At 40.0% G+C, this 18374-nt stretch overlaps 1 pseudogene; it reads right to left on the reverse strand.

Moving 5' to 3' along the window:
- Positions 1-18374, reverse strand: part of LOC136386990 (histone-lysine N-methyltransferase PRDM9-like) — a 172959-nt pseudogene that overhangs the window by 147444 nt on the left and 7141 nt on the right.

Consider the following 18374-nt stretch of genomic DNA (forward strand, 5'->3'; position numbering starts at 1 on the left):
CATGGTACACGGAAAGCTGTCCTACTAAAGGGATGTACACTTGGGGTCTGGCCCTACTGAAGAGGTAGGACTTGTTGATGCCCATGAGATTCTTATCCAGGTTTGAAAGGATGTTAAGGTTGACATGCTGGTACCCCAATGAGCTCTATAAAGTGTCCACCTGAGTTCGTGAGACAAATGACTGTGGGAACACAGCTGCAGTGCACTGACAGGATGACTGAAGAGAGTCCTCTAGCATCATCAGATACTCAAATTTTCAATATGATGTCTTCTATACGCCAGAAAAAGAGCGAAGACTGCAGATGGGTGTGTGGCAGATGCCCTGGTGAGAAGACCATGAACATAGCCGGGAGTTGCGACTGATGATTATAGTCCTGGACAGCCAAAAAAATCACACTTGACAGCTTTGGACCCTGTTGAGACTTGGCTTGGGCTTGGATAACCCTGTGGTAAATGGCAATCCTCAAAGACTTATCCAACTTAAATAGAAGATATGCACCATTTTGAATGGCTGAGCATCATTTATTCAGACCAGAGTTCACATGGAACCACCTATATGTCTGAGGAGGCGCTTAGATCCCCACTGTAAGTCACAGTGTGAAAGTAAATTAGAGCTGGAAATAAAACCTTGGTTGTCTAAAATGGGGGGAGAAAATAGCTTCAAGGGCTGGCTTACATGCTTTCAAAAGTGTGTGCGCACACTCAACAGGAGCATGGTGGGGGAAAGGACTGATCCCTCATGTAGTTCTGTTTCTCTGATGCATCTGGGGAACATGGCTGGTGGGGGTGATAGTGGTATGCTTTTCCTATCATATCACCTCAATTTTTAACTTGAGTCTACTGATGCATTGGCCACAGTAGAATCATCTTTCAAGTGATAGTCACTATTCATACTAAAAAGGAACCAGTCGAATGGCCTGAGCACACACAGTACCATATAGAAGGTGAATGCTGTTGTGGACAGATTCTCCATGCCTTAATCCTTTGTGAGGAAGAGACTTGGGACTATGACAAGAGTCTCTGAGTGCACCTCAATGCCAATGACTTTGTCTTTGTATGATGAAACTTAAATTTTTAATTGGGAGACAAATGCCCAGAAGATTTTCAATATAAAATGAAAATTGTTTGTGGGGGACCACGGTGCCTGGAACCGTAAAGAAGTCATATAGGGGTGGCAGTGAATCTCTTCTGCCAGGAGTGACTTTGAAATTTCTTAAAAAGTTGGATTCTACTGTCATTGGACGGTGCCCTGTAAACCAGTCTCTATTGACCAACAAAGGGCTTTTCGCTTTGTGGCTGGCAGCTTCCAAGTGAATGGACAACATCATGTTTGGGCAGCTAGTGTAGAAAGATGAATAGATAGAAAAGCTTGGATTGAATAATAAATGCTCAGCTCTTTGGAGCTGAATTTCAGACTGTTATTGTAACAGTGATGGAACAATTGAACAGTGAAAGAAGCCCCTGTGTTTGGCATATATGGACTGAGGGACAGTGGACAGTGCCCTGAAATATGTTCCTTACTCTACATGGTACAAGGCAAGCTGCCCTATTAACAGATGTGCACTTGGGGTCTGACCCTACTGAAGAAGTAGGACCTGTTGATGTCCATGTGAACCTTACTGCAGGTTTGAAAGATATTGGAGTTGACAAACTTGTACCCCAGTGAGCTCTATGAAGAGTCCACCTGAGTCTGTGAGATAAGTGGCTGTGTGGACATGGCAACAGTACATTAATGGGCTGACTGAAGAGAGTTTATTTGCTTCATCAGAGACACAAATTTTAAATAAGTCTGCATCTGTCAGCCCAAGAGCAGAGACTGCCAATGGGCATGTGGATAATGCCCTTGTGGGATGACCTGGAACATTCCGGCTGGTGATGGTTATACTCATAGCTCTGGGTAGCCAAGAATTAAAATTTGATAGGACTGGACACTGTCAAGACTTGGCCTGTGCTTGGCTGACTTTTGGTATATGGCAATTTTCAAAGGCTTATCAAAGTTGAAATAAAAGGTACACACCATTGTGAATGGCTGAGCATCATTTATTCAGACCATTTTCACACAGCACCCCCTATTTGTCTGACGATGAGCACAGAGACTTGCTGTCAGGCCTAGTGCGATAAAGATTTGGAGTTGGAAATGAAAACATTGGTAGTCTAAGTGAGAGAGAGAACATCTTGAAGGGCTGGCTTACATGTTTTCAGGAGTGTGTGCTCACACTCAACAGGAACATGGGTGGGGTAAAGGAGTGGTCCCTGATATAGTTCTGTTTTTCTGGTGCATCAGTGGAAGATGGCTGGTGGGGATGATGCTGGTATAGTTTCCCCATCATGTCCCCTCAACTTTTTACTTTAGTCTGCTGATGCATTGGTCACAGTAGCAGGAATGTGACCACGTGGAGTATAAATGGGTCCAACTGAAGCAAGAGACTTTAACTGGTTTTAACTTCTATGCCACTTTTCCTGAGGGCCTGATTGGATGGGAGGTTCTTTCATCCTGTTTGACAGAATGGGACTAACAGTGAGTTAGTCATATTGCTGGGTGGGAAAGGTAGCCCCTGAATCCTGCACATGTGTAATCTCACCCTATGTGAGCAGAAGTGAACTGAGGGGGAGTCACTTGCTGCTCTAGTATTGCTGCCAGCATCTAGCTCAGCAGGTAGTGAACCTGATGTTCCTTCCAAAGGTTAAATCACTTGTATATAAATAGTTACTCCATTCCTTTTATATATATATATATATATATATATATATATATATATATATATATATATAAGAATGAATAAATAATATATATAATAAATGGGTTATTCAATGAGAGAAATGCAATGTTTCATTAACATTTCAAAGTGATTTAGAGCAAGAAAATAAAATCTATTAGCCTGAATATACCAGGTACCCGACAGGGGGAAGCCAGGTAGGACTGATGACATCATTACTTTTCTCACCTGAGAAGGTGAAAAGGAAGCCTGCACACCTGAGTGGGGTCTGTGTTGGAAGCCATGGGGTGGATTGTGAGTATAAGAAATAGTATTTGGTCTTAGGAGTTTCCCAGTTTTTGAGTGTGAAAAATGCTTTGTTGTGACATTGAAGTGACCTGAGGCAATTCCCAAAGGTTAGTGGCTGCTTGTCAATGGAACTATTCAAGAAATTAGGGGGTTAGCACACAGGACACTTGATGCATGATATAGTATTCCCATGAACAGTAAAAGCAAAACCATTAATTCTGACAGAGGTTTTAGTAGGAAAAATTAGAGTTGATGGAATTTATGTAAAGGGTTGTAGAAAAATTGGTATGTTTGAAACAATCATTGTGTGAAATGGTTGCATCTGTTTTACCTGATTGAATTAAGGGGATAGAAACTGTATCTAAATGGGGCACATGTTTGTACATTAGTTAGTAGAACAAGAACGCATGTAAATCCACCCATCAAGTGATAGACATTGGTCATACTAAAAGGGAACCAGTCAGATTGCCTGAGTGCACACAGTGCCATATAGGGGCTGAGTGCTGGTGTGGACAGATTCTCAGTGACAAAAGTCCTTTGTGAGGAATAGACTTGTGACTATGACAAGAGCCTCTGAATGCATCTCAATACTGATGACTTTTTCTTTGTATGAGAGAACTGAAATGTCTAATAGGGATGGCAATGCCCAAAAGATTCTCATGAAAAAATGGAAATTGTTTATGTGATACTGTGGTGCCTGGGGACTGCAAGAAAGTCCTGTAAAAGTGGCAGGGAGCCTCTTCTGCCAGGAGTGACTTGGAAACTACATAAGGAATTACTGGATTCTACTGTCATTGGACAGTGCCCTGTGAAGTACTCTGAGCTGAACAATAAAGAATTGTTTCATTTGTGGATGGCAGCTCGCAGTTGAATGGACAGCATCATATTTGGGCAGCTGGTGAAGAAAGACCAGTATAAAGGAAGACTTGGGTTGAATAAAAAAGAAATGATCAGCTCATTGGAGCTGCATTTCCGACTGTTATTGTAACAGTGTTGGAACAATTTAACAGTGAAAAAGCCCCTGTGTTTGGCGTATATGGACTGAAGGACTGTGGACAGTGCCCAGACTATGTGCTTCATACACAACATGGTTTATGGCAATCTGTCCTACTAACGGGATGTGCACTGGGGGTCCTGTTGTCTTGACATAGTAGGACATGTTGATGCCCGTGATAACTTTACTCCAGTTTAGAAAGGTTGTTGTAATTTACAAGCTGGTATCCCAGTGTGTTGCATGAAGTATTCACCTTGGTCTGTGAGACAAGTGGCTGTGGGAACACTGTGTCAGTGCACTGATGAGCTGACTGAAGAGAGGGCTCTTGCATCATCAGAGGCACAAATTTTCAATAAGAAGTCTTCTGTCTGCTAACAGAAGAGACAGAGACTGCAGATGGTTGTGTGGCTGATGCCCTGGTGGGAAGACCCTGAACATTGCAGGCGATGAGACTGATGCTCATAGCCCTGGGCAGTGAAAAAATTGAACTTGATGGTATTGGACCCTGTCGAGATTTGACCTGGGCTTCACTAACTCTTGACAGATGGCAAGACTTATCCAAGATTTAAATAGAAGATATGCATCATTGTGAATGGCTGAGCATCATTTATTCAGACCAAGGTTCACACGGCACCACCTATATGTCTGACGATGAGCACGGAGACCTGCTGTCAGGCCTAGTGTGATAAAGAATTGGATTAGGAAATGAAAACATTGGTTGTCTAAAATGGGAGAGAGAACATCTTGAAGGGCTGGCTTACATGCTTTCAGGAGTGTGTGCTCACACTCAACAGGAACATGGGTGGGGTAAAGGAGTAATTTCTGATGTAGTTCTGTTTCTCTGGTGCATCTGGGGAAGATGGCTGTTGGGGGTGATACTGGTATAGTTTCTCCATCATGTCACCTCAATGTTTAACTTGAGTCTACTGATACATTGGTCACAGTAGCAGGCATTGGACCACATGGAGTATAAACAGGTAATACTGAAGCAAGAAACTGTAATTGATTTTTAACTTCTATGCCCCATTTTCTAAGGGCCTTATTGGACGGGAGATTTTTCCATTCTATTTGACAGAATGGAATTAACAGTGAGTTAGCCATATTACTGGATGGGAAAAGTAGCCCCCTGAATCCTGCATGTGTGTAATCTCACCCTATGTGAACAGGAATGAACTGAGGGTTAATCAATTGCTAGACTAGTTTTTTTGCCAGCATCTAGCTCAGCACAGTAGTGAACCTGATGTCTCTGCCACTGGTGAAATCATTTTGGTACTAATTGTTATTATTTTTGCTATTTTCTTTTTGCAAAGTAATGAATAAGTGAATTAAGTAATGTTAATAGAACATTGCATTTCTCTTGTTTTAAAGAATTTATCAGAAAGCAAATACTTTTGTCTCAGCCTGAATAGACCAGGTAGCTGACATTGTGAAGCCATGTATAGCTGATGGCACCATTGCTTTTGGCACTTGAGAAGATTAAATGGAAGCCAACACCATGGACTGGGATAGTTACCATCTGGGGTCCCAGTCAACTGTCACTGCCTTTTCACTTTTATGTTTAATCTTCCCTGAGGGATTTGTGTTGGAAGCAAGGGATGGACTGTTATTTATAAGTAATGTATGTTTGATTTTAGGATTTTCCAAATGTTAAATGTGAAAACGGTGTCTTTTTTTCTTGACCTTAGGGGCTGCTTGTCAATAGATCCAATCAAGGGATTAGAGGGTTGATACCAAGGACACTCCTGTGTGATGTGGCATTTCCACAAATTGTGAAATCTAAATGATTACATTCTAATAGGTATTATAGTTGGGTTAGTGTTGATAGAATTGATAAATTAAGGTAAACATTTTTTAGGAGAATTGATATGTTTAAAAGCAGCATTATGTAAAGTGACTGTTTTATCAGGTTGTTTTAAGGGGATAGAAATTGTATCTGAATGGGGAACATATTTCTACATTATTATTGTAAAACAGATGGCATGTAAATATGCCCTTCATGTGATAGTAATTGGTCATGCTAAATGGGAATCAGAAAGGGTACCTGAGCACAGACAGTGTACTTTAGAATCTGAGTGCTTGAGGGACAGATTCTCGTGTCTTAGCCCTTTGTGGAACATAGACTGGAAGCTGGGGAAGAGCCCATGAGTGCCTCTTAGTGACAACTGGCAGAACTTTGCATGAGATAATGAAATATCAAATGTGAATGTAAGTGCCTGGGAGAGTTCCACAGTAAAATTTGAGTGGTTTATATGGGACAGTGGTACCTGGCAAATTCAAGGAAGACATATAGAAATTGCAGGGAGCCCCTGTCTCTAGGACTGACTCTACTCTGCTAGGGAAGTGCTGGATTCTATTATTGCTGTACAGTGCCCTGTAAACCACTCTTGACTGACCAACCAAGTGTTGTTTGTCTTGAAAATGTCATGCTGAAGTGAATGGAGAGAATCACGTTTGGGAAACTGCTATATTAAGACCAGTGGATTAAAAAACTCTTATTGAAGAAACTAAAAAATAGTCAGCTCATTGGAGCTGCATTGCAAACTGTTATTTGTAACAGTGATGGAAAAATTTAAAAGTGGAGAAAGAACTTAAGTTGGTTAATTACAGACCTGTGAGCAGTGGTTGGGCTAATGGTTCAAATGGCTATAAGATGCATTGAAAACCTGTCCTGCTAAAGGGATGTCCATATGGAGCCCAGTACTTTTGAAGTTACTAAAGATTGAGTGGTCCATTAAAGTCAGACAAGTTGATGCCCATGAGAGCTTTCTTCCAGGTTTGGGAGGTGGTTGGAATTGACAAGCAGGTATTGCAGTGTTCTCTCTTTTACTGTCCACTTGGGTCTAGGAAACAATTGGCCAGGGGGACACAGCCACAGTACAATTACAGGCTGACTGAAGAGACTTCTCTTGTATCCTCAGAGGAACCAAATTAAACAAAAAGTTTTCTTTCCACCAGCAGAAGAGACAGACTGCAGATGGGCATGTCACACTCTCCCCTGAGTGTGTCCTCTGGTGTCTGAGGAGACCTGATTTTTGTGTAAATCCTCACTCACAATCCCTGCAAATATAAGGCTTCTCCCCTGAGTGTGTTCCCTGGGCCAGAACCACATGACCAGCATTATGAAATCAGGGGGTCCAAACCGTATGGTCAGCAATATGATAGTGGAAGAAAGATTTGCCTGAGGGGTGAGGTCCTTGTTTTCCCAATTTTACTTGTTGCTAGGCACCTGGGGCTTTCTGCCATGGTGGCCTTCTGTGCCTGGCCTATAGGCTTTGCTCTGATTATGTCTAACTGACTACCACATCATACACATTTCATAGATGAGAAAATGAAGGCATAGATTAAGTAATGTTTTTAGGATTACAGAGCCTAGAACTAGTAAAGCTAGAATTTAGACTCAGACAAATTATATTTATTTTTAATTCTATACTCTTGGTAAGTTCTTTTCCTGATGGCCTCTTAGGGAAGAAAATAGATACTAAGGCTCATTGAAGATATATGGGACAGCCATATATATATATATATTATGATGTTGTTTGAAAGATTAGTCCCCAGATGACGTCAGAGTAATGGCAGGGTAGGAAGCGATACCAATAAATCTCCCCCAAAACTCAACAAGATCTTCAACCAGAAACAGAAAAACCTATCCTTGGAGCCTCCAGATGTTTCGCAATACACCCAAAGGTATGATCGAGCGAAAAATTGGCTAAATATATAACCAAACCCTGAAGGAAATAGGGAGTAAGAAATGCTCCACCTTCCTCACTAACCTAAACAGGGCGGCTTTCACTGGAAACTGAGAATATAGAAACTAAGGCGGGCAAAGGGGTGAATAGATCCAGGCCGCGGCACAAACGGCCGAACCAAGCTGTGGCACGGAGATCCAAGCTGAGGAAAAACTGTTCATGTGACAACCCAGGCAATACAGCTAACACACGCGCCAAACCCAGACAAAGAAAGACAAGCGGGGCAGCCATTTTACCCGATCTCCTGGTCGGCGCACGCAGATAGTGGGCGAGAGATTCCTTCCAAAGCCCCGGGAGTGTGCACCCGTGTTGTACCACATAGGGGCAGAGTCAGGGGCCTTTGTGTGGGCCTAAAGCAGAATCTCAGGCCACTCCAGTGCCTTGAAAAAGCCGCACACGGGGACAGAGCGAGAGCCAATTCCAACGCTGGAACTTTTCCGTGCAGGAGGGGGGTTTCACTCAGAGGGCGAGACTTTCAGTCTGATATCCTGGTCTGCACGCGCATATAGTGAGCGAGAGATTCCTCCGAGTGCCTCGGCAGTGCCTGCCCGTGTTATCCCACAGAGGGGCAGAGTCAGGGGCCTTTGTGTGGGCCTAAAGCAGAATCTCAGGCCGCCCCAGTGCAAAGAAAAAGCCGCACATGGGGACGGAGCAAGAGCCAATTCCAACACTGGAACTTTTCAGTGCGGGCGGGGGGTTTCACTCAGAGGGCGAGACTTCCGGTCTTACATTCTGGTCTGTGCACGCAGACAGTGAACGAGAGTTTCCTCCAAGCGCCCCAGGAGTGGGTTCCCACCCATGTTACCAGAAAAAGTGGCAGAGCCAGAGGTCTTTGAGTGGGTGGAAGCCCCGGCTGATTATGCTAGCAGCTCTGATTGACTGAGCCTTACCCAGAGCCCTGTGCTGAGTGGGAATAGAGTGGGGAGTGGCCAGCTTTTTGAGCCTCTTACTATCCAGGCAGAGGCAGCAGCAACCCCATAGCTGGATTATCAGGCTACTAATTGAGGAAGGAAAGACTAGGAGAGAGGCTCCAGGAACACGGACTCTCACTGTCGAAGCCTATAAATGCTAATGAGCCTCAACTGCCAACGTGATTAAAGCACAATACATGACATCACCATAGAGACTTATCAACTGCAAACCTCTACCTGAGTGTGCCAAAGGGGCAGAACCCGGGGTACAGAGTCACCAACCAGGAAGAGGGAGAGAAAAGAAAAAGCAAGAAGATAACCTCTCAAAATCAAGAATAATCCGCAGACTTTATAAGCTATCCCATTTTATTATATTTGTTCATTTGTTTCTCTTATCTTCATCCTTGATTTTTTTTTCCTCCTCCAAATTGGTCATTTAACTCTCTACCGGTCTTACTCTCTCCTCTCCTTAAACTACACTACCCATAAGTGTTACATCTCCCATTATCTTTTCTTTCCTCTTCCTTTCTCTCAATGAGGGTTGCACTCCAAAACCCTTAACTCTCTCGCTCTTCTCTTTTTTCTTTTTTCTTTTTTAGTGGTTCCCTTTTCTCTCTCTCTCTCTTTTTTTTTCTCCCTCTATATTAGTTTCTTCCTTTCTCCTTTACGTCTCCTCTCATTCAAACCTCAATAACGAACAAATTGTCTTATCTGAGACTCAAACTTATGTTTGTGGCATTTTGGGGGGTTTTTACTTCACCTTTTTAACTCACTAGCAGTGCTCCTATTCCTGGCTCTCCATTTTATCAAGCTCTTGTTCCACTAAATACAATAGTAATTTTTTTCATTTGTCCCCCCATTTTCCTGTTTTCCTCTTATTCCTCTCATCATAACTCTTAGTCAACCAACACCTAAACACAAATCATTTTATTCTTGATCAAAATTTTTTCATTATTTACTTTTTATGGGTCCATATCCCCCCTTTTTAAAATTTTTATATTAATTTATTTTATTTTATTTTTGCCCCTTTATTACTTTTCCCCAATTGAGGCCCTCTATTACAGGCATTGTTTGTTCTATTAAATATAATATAATTCACAGTTCACCACAAGACTTTCTCAAGAAAGAGGGGAGAGGAGAGGAGAGGAAAAAAGGAGAAGGGGAATAATTTTCTTTTTTTTAATTTTTTTTAAATTTTTTTTATTATTTTATTTTTCTTTATTTCATTATTATTTTAAAAAAACAACTTTTTTGATTTTTTATTTTTTTAACTTTTTATTCTTTATTAAATCTCATTAATACTATCAACAAAACCACCCTCAGATGCCATTAAGGAAGAAAAAATTGAATATCATGGATACAAAAGAAAGAGAGGTAACACAGATAGATGAGAAAAATTCTATGGAGAAAAAATTTCATATATTGGAAACCTTGGAGCTAAATGACAGAGAATTCAAGATAGAAATCCTAAAAATACTCAGAGATATACAAGAAAACACAAAAAGGCAATTTAAGGAGCTCAGAGAACAACTCAATGAACACAAAGAATATATGTCCAAGGAAATTGAAACTATAAAAACAAATCAAACAGAGATGAAAAACTCAATTCACGAGCTGAAAAATGAGGTAACAAGCTTAGCTAATAGAACAGGCCAGATAGAAGAGAGGATTAGTGAAATAGAAGACAAGCAACTTGAGGCACAACAGAGAGAAGTAGAAAGAGACTGAAAATTTAAAAAAAATGAGATAGCCCTACAAGAATTATCTGACTCCATCAAAAGAATAACATAAGAATAATAGGTATATCAGAGGGAGAAGAGAGAGAAAATGGAATGGAGAACATACTCAAACAAATAATAGATGAGAACTTCCCAAGCCTGTGGAAAGAACTAAAGCCTCAAATTCATGAAGCAAACAGAACTCCGAGTTTTCTTAACCCCAACAAACCTACTGCAAGGCATATCATAATGAAATTGGCACAAACCAATGGTAAAGAAAAAATTCTCAAGGCAGCCAGGGAAAAGAAGAATACAACATATAAAGGAAGGCCCATTAGATTATCATCATATTTCTCAGCAGAAACTCTACAAGCTAGAAGAGAGTGGACCCCAATATTTAAAGTCCTGAAAGAGAGGAACTTTCAGCCACGAATACTATACCCATCAAAGCTATCCTTCAAATATGAAGGAGAAATAAAAATATTCACAGATACAGAAAAAATGAGGGAATTTATCATCAGAAATCCCCCACTCCAGGAATTACTAAAGGGGGTTCTCCAATCAGATACAAAGAACAAAAAAAAAATAAAGCCACAAGTAAAAGCTCCAAGAAGAACACAATAAAACCAAATTTAAACTGTGACAACAACAAAAAAAAGGGGGGGGATGAAGGTGGAGATTAACAGTAGCAAAGGACGATGGACTGCAAAAGTACTAACAAAATAGTTCGCTACAATGAACAGGGTAGGAACCTTTTTCATTACTTAAAGGTAACCACCATTGAAAAAACCACCACAGATGCACATGAGATAAAAAAGATAGCAACAGAGGAAAGATGTATGGAATACAACCAAATAAAAACAAAAGATAGAAAAAAGAAAGAGAAGGATCAAACAAGACACAAAACTAACAGAAAGCAATATATAAAATGGCAATGGGGAACTCACAAGTGTCAATAATTACTCTAAATGTAAACGGACTAAACTCACTAATAAAAAGACACAGAGTAGCAGATTAGATTAAAAAAGAAAATCCAACTGTATGCTGCCTACAGGAAACTCATCTAAGTAACAAAGATAAAAATAAATTCAAAGTGAAAGGCTGGAAAAAAATAGTCCAAGCAAATAACATAAAAAAAAAAAAGCAGGCGTAGCAATACTCATATCTGATAATGCTGACTACAAGACAACAAAAGTACTCAGAGACAAAAATGGACATTTCATAATGGCTAAGGGAACACTGAATCAAGAAGACATAACAATTCTTAATATATATGCACCAAACCAAGGAGCACCAAAGTATATAAGACAGCTACTTATTGACCTTAATACAAAAACTGACAAAAATACAATCATACTTGGAGACCTCAACACACCGCTGATGGCTCTAGATTGGTCATCCAAACAGAGAATCAACAAAGATATATTGGCCTTAAACAAAACACTAGAGCACCTGGATATGATAGACATCTACAGAACATTTCATCCCAAAGTGACTGAGTACACATTTTTCTCCAGTGTACATGGATTATTCTCAAGAATTGACCATATGTAGGGCCACAAAAACAACATCAGAAAATTCAGAAAAATTGAAGTTGTACCAAGCATAGTTTTTTATCATAAAGCCTTAAAACTAGAATTCAACTGCAAAAAAGAGAAAAAAAATCCTACAAAAATGTGAAAACTAAACAACATACTTTTAAAAAATGAATGAGTCAAAGGAGAAATAAGTGCAGAGATCAAAAGATATATACAGACTAATGAAAATGACAATACGACAAATCAGAATCTATGGGATGCAGCAAAAGCAATGATAAGAGGGAAGTTCATATCACTTCAGGCATACATGAACGAACAAGAGAGAGCCCAAATCAACCACTTAATTTCACACCTTAAGGAACTAGAAAAAGAAGAACAAAGACAACCCAAAACCAGCCAAAGAAAGGAGATAATAAAAATCAGAGCAGAAATAAATGAAATAAAGAACAGTAAAACTATAGAAAAAAATAATAGAACAAAGAGCTGGTTCTTTGAAAAGATCAACAAAATTGACAAACCCTTGGCAAGACTTACCAAGGAAAAAAGAGAAAGAACTCATATAAAGAAAATCCAAAATAAAAGAGGAGAAATCACCATAGACACCGTAGATATACAAAAAATTATTGTAAAATACTATGAAAAACTAGATGCTACTAAATTCAACAATCTAGAAGAAATGGATAAATTCCTAGAACAATACAACCTTCCTAGACTGAGTCAAGAAGAAGCAGAAAGCCTAAACAGAACTATTAGTAGGGAAGAAGTAGAAAAACCCATTAAAAACCTCCCCAAAAATAAAAGTCCAGGCCCAGACGGCTATACCAGCAAATTTTATCAAACATTCAAAGAAGACTTGGTTTCTATTCTCCTCAAAGTCTTCCAAAAAATTGAAGAAGAAGCAATACTTCCAAACACATTTTATGAGGCCAAAATAACCCTCATACCAAAACCAGGCAAGGATGGCACAAAAAAAGAAAACTACAGACCAATATCTCTAATGAATACAGATGCTAAAATACTAAACAAAATACTAGCAAATCGAATTCAACAACATATTAAAAAAATAATACATCATGATCAAGTGGGATTCTTCCCAGCATCTCAAGGATGGTTCAACATACGTAAAACGGTTAACGTAATACACCATATCAACAAAACAAAGAACAAAAACCACATGATCTTATCAATCGACGCAGAAAAGGCTTTCGATAAAATACAACACAAATTTATGTTTAAGACTCTCAACAAAATGGGTATAGAAGGAAAATATCTCAACATAATAGAGGCCATATATGATAAACCATCAGCTAACATCATATTAAATGGCACTAAACTGAAGGTTTTTCCCCCTTAAATCAGGAACAAGACAGGGTTGTCCACTCTCTCCACTCTTATTTAATGTGGTACTAGAGGTTCTGGCCAGAGCAATCAGACAAGACAAAGAAATAAAAGGCATCCATATCAGAAAAGAAGAAGTAAAGGTATCACTTTTTGCAGATGATATGATCCTATACATCGAAAACCCCAAAGAATCCACAAAAAGACTACTAGAAACAATAAGCCAATACAGTAAGGTCGCAGGATACAAAATTAACATACAGAAGTCAATAGCCTTTCTATATGCCAACAATGAAACGATTGACAACAAACTCAAAAGAATAATCCCCTTCATGATTGCAACAAAAAAAAATAAAATACTTAGGAATAAACATAACAAAGAATGTAAAGGACTTATATAATGAAAACTACAAACCATTGTTAAGGGAAATTGAAAAAGATATAATGAGATGGAAGAATATACCTTGTTCTTGGTTAGGAAGAATAAATATAATCAAGATGGTATATTACCCAAAGCAATATACAAATTTAATGCTATTCTCATCAAAATTCCAGTGACATTTTTTAAAGAAATAGAGCAAAAAATCAACAGATTAATATGGAAGTATAAAAAACCCTGAATAGCCAAAGCAATCCTAAAGGAAAAGGATGAAGCTGGGGGCATTACACTACCTGACTTCAAACTCTATTATAGGGCCACGACAATCAAAACAGCATGGTATTGGCAAAAAAAAATAGACACTCAGACCAATGGAACAGAATAGAAAGTCCAGAAATAAAACCACATATATATAGTCAAATAATTTTTGATAAAGGGGCCAACAAAACACAATGGAGAAAAGAAAGCCTCTTCAATAAATGGTGCTGGGAAAACTGGAAAGCCACATGCAAAAGAATGAAACTGGACTACAGTTTGTCCCCCTGTACTAAAATTAACTCAAAATGGATCAAAGATCTAAACATAAGACCTGAAACAATTAAGTGCATAGAAGAAGACATAGATATTCAACTCATGGACCTGGGTTTTAAAGAGCATTTTATGAATTTGACTCCAATGGCAAGAGAAGTGAAGGCAAAAATTAATGAATGGGACTACATCAAACTAAGAAGTTTTTGCTCAGCAAGAGAAACTGATAACAAAATAAACAGAAAGCCAACTAAATGGGAAATGATATTTTCAAACAACAGCTCAGATAAGGGCCTAATATCCAAAATTTACAAAGAACTCATAAAACTCAACAACAAACAAACAACCAATCCAATAAAAAAATGGGAAGAGGATATGAACAGACACTTCTCCCAGGAAGAAATACAAATGGCCAACAGATATATGAAAAGATGCTCATCTTCTTTAGCTATTAGAGAAATGCAAATCAAAACTGCAATGAGATACCACCTCACACCTGTTCGATTAGCTATTATTAACAAGACAGGTAATAGCAAATGCTGGAGAGGCTGTGGAGGAAAAGGTACCCTCATACACTGTTGGTGGGAATGTAAAGTAGTACAACCATTATGAAAGAAAGTATGGTGGTTCCTCAAATAACTGAAAATAGAACTACCTTATGACCCAGCAATCCCTCTACTGGGTATATACCCCCAAAACTCAGAAACATTCATATGTAAAGACACACGCAGCCCCATGTTTATTGCAGCATTGTTCATAGTGGCCAGGACATGGAAACAACCAAAAAGCCTATAAATAGATGACTGGATAAAGAGGATGTGGCACATATACACTATGTAATACAACTCAGCCCTAAGAAATGATGACATCGGATCATTTACAGCAAAATGGTGGGATCTTGATAACATGATATGAAGCGAAATAAGTAAATCAGAAAAAAACAGGAACTGCATTATTCCATACGTAGGTGGGACATAAAAGTGAAACTAAGAGACATTGATAAGAGTGTGGTGGTTACAGCGTGGAGGGGGGAAAGGGAGAGGAAAGGGGGAGGATGAGGGGCACAAAGAAAACTAGATAGAAGGTGACAGAGGACAGTCTGACTTTGGGTGATGGGTATGCAACATAATTGAACGACAAGATAATCTGGACTTGTTATCTTTGAATATATGTATACTGATTTATTGATGTCGCCCCTTTAAAAAAATAAAATAAAAAAAAAGAAATTAGAAACATGAAAACTGGGACTTTTTAAGGAGTTTATCTGAGGCAAAATTACTCCAAGCGTTTGGAATGAAGATCTCCAATCCTGCAGACTGATAGTGTAGCAATTTCTATTTTATTTATTTATTTTTAAAATTCATTTTGGAGAGTGGAGATAGAGCGATGAGAGAAGGGAAAGAGCAGCAACCATCAACTTCCATCTATGCATTAATCAGGCGAGTCCAGTCTTTTTATTTATTTATATTATTCATGTTAAAGTGTGGAGAGAGAGAGAAGCAATTCTTTTTTTGTGAGAGGGACAGATAGTGACAGACAGAAAGGGAGTGAGATGAGAAGCATCAATTATTTGTTGGGGCACCTTAGTTGTTCATTGATTGCTCTCTCATAAGTTCCTTGACCAGGAGGCTACGGCAGAGCGAGTGACCCCTTGCTCAAGCCAGCAACCTTGGGTTTCAAGCCAGTGACCATGGGGACATGTTTATAATCACATGCTCAAGCCGGCCACACCACACTCAAGCTGGTGAGCCTGTGCTCAAGCCAGCGACCTTGGGGTTTTGAACCTGGTCTTCTCCATCACAGTCCAATGCTCTATGTACTGCACCACTGCCTGATCAGGCACCATTTCCTTTTTATAGATTAAAAACCAGGCACAAAGAAGTTGAAAATCTTGCCTTAGGTTGCACAGCTGGTGAGAGCAGAGCTGAGATTTAAACCCTCCATGGAATTATCTGGAGTCCATGTGGTGTACACCATAAGATTCTTACCCTAAAGGGGAAGTGAGGAGAGAGTGAGGGAGACCAGGTACCCAGAATTAGCTAGCCACATGGACATGCACATGCAATTATTCCTCCCTGGCTTTCACCTCTGATTCTACAGAAGTCACAGAAAACCAGGACAGGAGCCAAAAGAAGCCAAGGGTGGAGGTTGATGAGCCTACTAGGAGAGAAGTCTCCACTCCCCAGGAGTCAAGAAAATCCCTTTTCCTGGTGAGTCTGTCTCAAATCCCTCTCCCCGGGCAGTAACCTAAGTAGATTGACTCCAGCCTTCTATGTTTCCAGGGGTTGAGCTTCTGTGTCTGACAGTGTGAGTTCTCTGTGGCCCTCAAGAAACTCTCTGGTTTCAGTAATGGGGGCATTAGGTAATGAGGTATGTGAGTTTCATAGTTTTATGGAGATAAGATTTATTAGAACAGGAGGCCAAGAGTGATGAAGGAGATTGGTGTTGACATTCCCATAGCACTTAAGGAACTGCTTGTCAAGCTCATCACATATCATTAAAGTGAAGAACTTGTATAACCAGTTACTCCTGTACTAATTACAGTCTTGAGAGGTAAAGGGATCAGTAGACTTTCTCTGAAGTCCCCTCAGAGCTGGGGTATGACCTGTGTAACAGCTATGGCTTTGGAGATGCAATTTAATGCTAGTGACTCACTCACCCTCCTTGCCAACAGAGGGCTTCTCCCCAGAGTGTCCTCTGGTGGCTGAGGAGAACTGACTTCCATGTAAAGCCTCACTCACACTCCCTGCAAACATAGGCCTTCTCCCCTGAGTGTGTCCTCTGGTGTGTGAGGAGAGTTGACTTCTGTGAAAAGCCTCGTTCACACTCCTTGCGAACATACGGCTTCTCCCCTGAGTGTGTCCTCTGGTGTGTGAGGAGAGTTGACTTCTGTGAAAAGCCTCGTTCACACTCCTTGCAAACATACGGCTTCTCCCCTGAGTGTGTCCTCTGGTGTGTGAGGAGAGTTGACTTCTGTGAGAAGCCTCGTTCACACTCCTTGCAAACATAGGGCTTCTTTCCTGAGTGTGTCCTCTGGTGTATGAGAGTTGACTTCTGTGAAAAGCCTCATTCACACTCCTTGCAAATATAGGGCTTCTCCCCTGAGTGTGTCTTCTGGTGAGAAGATGAGACTTCTGTGAAAAGCATCACTCACACTCCCTGAAAACATAGGGTTCTCCCTGAGTGTGTCCTCTGGTGTCTGAGTAGATGTGACCCATAATCAAAGCCTTGCCCACACTCTCCATACTTGATAGCTATACTTCTCGACATTCCTGCTCTCATAGTTAGTTTTTCTGTGTCCACTAAATTTACTTTCTTGCCTCTGCTGGGTGCTTCCTGCATCATTTTCTCTTGTTCACTAGAGCTTCCCATGTGTCCTTTGGGAGGTTTGAAAAAGGCCCTTGAAATTCTTTTCAACCTGGTCCTTTTAAGCAAATGTTTAGACTTTTCTTTGCCCTTTTGACCTTCAGCTTTGTCATCCCAGTTGAGATTATCAGTACATTGTTGCTGCTGATTTGGATCCTTTGGGCAGGGAACCTCTGATTGGAGCTGTTTTCTTGTAGAAGTTCCTGGGAGAATATGAGAGGGGTGATTGCATCTCACATGTTGGCTGAGGAATTTCTGACTGGAGAAGGCCAAAGAGCAGGAGGAACATGGGTGTATCTCTGGCTGTGGTTCTGCTGAAAGAGAAAATTTTGGTCAGGACAGATGTTTACAAGGCTGCCTGGGCCATATGTTTTGTTAAGACCTGTCCCACAAGTCATTTTTATGGGGTTGACAGTGTAATCTCTGTTTCCCACAAAGTGTTTCTTTAGAGTCTGTTTTTTCTTTTCATTTTTATGTACTATATCTTCTTTAGAAATCCAAAAAGCCCACATCAATGGTCTTTTCTATGCACTGCCAGATGAGGGACTGTCATGTAGCATCATGAGCTGTTTCACCCCTTGTAGGGGTGGAACAATGCTGACCTTTTCTATATATATGTAGCTTTTAACACAGTTGTTTAGAAAGACCACTGGCCTCAACTAGGAATTGCTTCCCTCATACTTTCCCACAGACAATAAACTAGAAATATGTCCTTCCTCAAGCATTACCAAATATTCATGCTTGATTTTATTCAGTGTCAGCCCATTTCATATACAATGGGAACTCCTCTTTCAAAATATTTCCCCAAACATATTTTTTAAAAATTCATTGATTTTAGAGAGACAAAGAAA

This window comes from Saccopteryx leptura, unplaced genomic scaffold (assembly GCF_036850995.1).
Source record: "Saccopteryx leptura isolate mSacLep1 unplaced genomic scaffold, mSacLep1_pri_phased_curated manual_scaffold_36, whole genome shotgun sequence".
Lineage (NCBI taxonomy): Eukaryota > Metazoa > Chordata > Mammalia > Chiroptera > Emballonuridae > Saccopteryx > Saccopteryx leptura.